The 4,161-nt window shown below is 38.0% G+C and overlaps 1 long non-coding RNA gene across 1 annotated transcript; it reads left to right on the forward strand.

The window, feature by feature from the left end:
- Positions 1–2,341: 2,341 nt before the first annotated feature.
- LOC138891198 (uncharacterized) lies at positions 2,342–2,721 on the forward strand. Its single transcript, XR_011407529.1, has 3 exons — positions 2,342–2,396; positions 2,485–2,616; positions 2,700–2,721. It is a non-coding gene; the product is annotated as an uncharacterized lncRNA (long non-coding RNA).
- The last annotated feature ends 1,440 nt before the right edge of the window (positions 2,722–4,161 follow it).

The following is a 4,161-nucleotide window of genomic DNA, read 5'->3' on the forward strand; positions in this document are numbered from 1 at the left end:
GGCTAGATAGGGTTGAAAGAAAGCCTACTTCATTTTCAAGATCGGTGATGTTTAGGATTTTGCCTCAATAAACAAGACATGGCAAGTTCTAGTAAAATTTTCGTAACACTTCATTTAGATGATGAAATTGAACTAATTGGAATTAGAATATCCAATACTTTACTGCTGAATTTATACAAAGCTAATAAAGCAAAAGCCAAGAATACAGATCATTCCAAAAAAAAATTTAATGTAACAAGGGATACTTCAATTTTAGCTTATTCTTAGTATGCCCGTATTCCTTTTGAAGCTGATATTTTTTTCTGTAAGAAGTTGTCATATTCTTAAACTTTTGGACAAGAACTAATTCCATTAAATGTACGGTAACAATATAATTTATGAAAATCAAGTGATTATAGATACTATGCATCATTATATTAATACTAATTATTTATTTATGCATCGTTATAGTGATAGTAAAAGCCGACTAGAAGCAAAAATTGCTCCCAGCTGAGCACTTCCTAACGAGCTCGTAAAAGCTTTTTTTTTTTTTTTTTTTGACTACTACATAGCACACCCACAAAATACTACTACATAGCATATCCACAACAACTTTCAAAAACCACAAACTTAAACGGAAAAAAAGAAAAGGTGTTACCTCCCCCCTACTTAAAATTTTATACAGTCTCCTATGTAAAACTCAAGCAGGGGCTATTGGACCACTCATCATCTTTGTTTGATCAAAAATCTGAGTTTTTGGTCAAAGCTAAAAAGAAATTCGGGTTACTGATAATCAGGAGACAAAAATAAAATACTTTTGAGAATGATGGTAAAAAAGCAAATAGATGTGTATTTCAATAAATTCTCAATAGTATTCCGTTCCTACAAATGATGATACTTCTTCCTTTTATAGATAATTCTAGGTAAAGGAATGAAGCCTCAGCTTTAATGATATAATCATGAGTAATAAATGACATTAAATAAGCCGTTATACAATCATTCCTATTAAATACCAATTTTGTAACGTATCAAGTATTTAATAATGAATTTGGACTCCTTTCTGTCATCAGATCTTTGCCTTCAATGCCTTCTAATCTGTTGGCTGTAAATAATTTAAATTGGTACGAGACTCGTATCTATACGTCGTCTCGTGCCTATTTAAATTCTTCTTCCCGTGGCTGTCTCCATCCGTGCGTCTTAGTCAATTGCTGCGCTTTGACCATTTAACTAATCCATGTGTCATGCCACATCATCTTTAATATAAACTCAGTTTTTTTCCAATACAGATAGTCCCCCCACTTTCCATTTTTTTATCAATTAAATAATTGGGAAGTGGATCTTCATGTAAAAGGAATTTTTGCCACAATTAATGCTCATGACAGTATTAACGCCTCAGCAGTCTTTTCCATTTAATGTTCTGCCCATGTGTCATTTTCTAATTGATTCCGCTATTCATACCCTTTTTCGAGACTTCTTCATTCTCACTATTTACGAAGTGATAGCTGCCTTTATTATAGGCTTTTCATCATTACACTTCTAAAGTTGACGGTTCCCATTTTACACATAACTTTTTCTTCCTTTGTCTTCTTCACAAATCTTCAGCACATGCTTCCTTCTTAACAATGTCTTCTTCAAATCCTAACCGTAAAAAAGTTCCAATTCTAGATCAATTCCCCAACGCCCCTATTAGATACAGAAGAGGCGGAGGAGGTAGGCTTCGAACAGGGTTAAAATCTACGCGAGGCGGCTCCTCTGGTTCTTCTTCAAGGAGTTCTATCCCAAAAGCCCCTTCTTCTAAAAGTAGGAAAATTCTTGATTCTTCTCAAGAACCCTCAGTTGATGATATAGTTCCCAGCGATTTGTCTTTTGAAAGTGACAAAATGTCTCTTCAAAAACAAATTACAAATTTAGAAAAAGCCGATACTTACCCAACAATAGCAACCGAGCTTACAATCCCCACCATAAGAAGAGATTGTAACTGGAAGGATAGTCTCCGAATGTCAATTCCTTCCCCAAATCAAAGAATTTCCTCTTTTAGAAGTGGGTATTCTTCTGTTTATACTTACCCCTTCACTTTAGGTTTTAATCCTCCGATTGACCCAGTTATTCTCGATTTTTGTCGTTTCTTTACAATTTGTTTGGCCCAAATCGGTCCATTAGTGTGGAGAACAGTGGCTTGTTTGAGATATTTATCCTCCAAGGCCAATGTCAATTTCACCTTTTCTCACTCATTCATCTATACCATCCTAACTTAATACGCCATGGGGTTTTTACTTTAACTGCAAGGAGCAAAAAGGTTTTGGTAAATCCTGAGGATGACAAAGATCGTGGATGGTATATCCGTTACGTTGTTGTTCGTACGGTGGACTTGATTGGCGAAACAAATATTCCCTTCCCTGAGAAGTGGAATTTTGAACGTAGGTTTCCTTTTATTTACCGTACCTACTTTTGAGAATTTCAAAAGAAATTTTGTTTTTAACCTCGTCTCTTCTTGGTTTTTTGTAGCAACCATGGGAGATGTGGAACCTATTCCCAACTTCCGTGGTTGGGTAGACTCACTTTTGAAGATTGCTTCTAGGGAGCAGAGAACTTGGAAATCAATTTCTTCCTTACATGGCTGGAAGGTCAAAACACATGGTATCCCCCTTTTTATATGAATTTTTTTACATGTTAAGCACTTTTTCCTCAACTTTAATCATGTATATCCATCCTTTAATCAGGATTTGGCATTAGAGGAATGACGGCTGAAGTAGCTATGGCCATTCGCATGTCTGCGAATGCTGCTCTTGATTTGGATAAGGCTCGAGCCTTGCTGCCTAAAAGGAAAACTACAAAGGAAAGTTCTGAAGAAGAAGAGGAGGGTACCTCCCTAATTACCAGGCCAAGGGTCAGGAGACGAATAATCATTGATGATGAAATTGAAAACACTCCTGCTCAAACCTCCACCACCGAGCCTGTTTTGATTCATTCTGACGAGGACGCCGAACCAAGAGATAATAATGAGTCAATTCAGCATCTTTTTGACAGTGGTTTCGGGAGTGGCGAGCTCGGCCCTGTTTTGATGAAGCTCCTCTTTCCTCATTTGTTCCTATTTCCTCCATTCCTCTGCCAACCGTAAGTATTTCTTTACCAGTTTTGACGACTTCCGTTCTTTTGCCAGTTTCTACCGCTCCTATATCCGTTCCCTTGGCTGTTTCTACCGCACCTGCTTCCGCTCCTGCGTTGGTTTCTACATCTTTTCCTTCCATTCCTTCCATTGCTCCTCTTCCCTCTGTTCATCATACAGAGACAGGTTCTAGCAGTGGAAGTATGACTATGAGAAGTGTTACTTTGGAGGTTCCTGCCAATCATAGCCTCTTGAGGAAGACCGGTAGAGCCGATATTTGGCTCGAACCTCTAATTGGAGATATCGAGAAGAAGAAGATGGAGAGCCATAGCTGCTTAACTATGATGAATGACGTAGTTCATTCTACTTTGAAGGTATTTTTACCAACAAATTTTTTTTTTTTAATTATCTTCAATCTCTCATTTCTATGAGTTATCTCTGTAGGATAACCTTATTGGCACGGAATTAATGGGAAGAATTTCCCTACTGGAAAGAAAAGCCCGTGAGTCTGAAAAGACTATCCACGAGGCCGAAGAAATAGCTAGGGGAGCCCAGCTTGAAACAACCAATTGGAAGGAGCAGTTCGAGAATGCTCAAGGGACCATAGAGGAGTTGCAAGAAAATAAAAATCTCCTGGAGCAGCAAAACCGTAGTTTAACTTCTGAACTGGCAACTGTCAAAGCCTCTTCAAGCCAATTGAAAAGAGACAAAGAGCTTTTGGAATGCTCTTTGTCAGAACAATTATCCAGGGCTAGTGAAGAAGTTAGGGAGCTGAAGGCACTTTTGGCTAGGAAGGAAGAATATGCAGGAGAGTTAGTGCAAAGCTTGACTCAAGCTCAGGCTGACTTACAGACTTCTTCTGACGAGATTCATGCCTTGAAGAGTTCTCATGCTTCTCTTGAAGCTTCCCTTGATTCCCATTTAGCTGAATATCAAATCTTAAAAAACGATCTTGCTATGTGGGAAAAGGAATATGGACTTCTAGAGGAAAATTTTAACATAGAGGTGAGTTGGGCTTTCCTGAAATCTCGTCGTGATGCTTTGACGGAAGCTGCTCAAGAAGGTTTTGACTTGCA

This window comes from Nicotiana sylvestris, chromosome 5 (assembly GCF_000393655.2).
Source record: "Nicotiana sylvestris chromosome 5, ASM39365v2, whole genome shotgun sequence".
Classification (NCBI taxonomy): domain Eukaryota; kingdom Viridiplantae; phylum Streptophyta; class Magnoliopsida; order Solanales; family Solanaceae; genus Nicotiana; species Nicotiana sylvestris.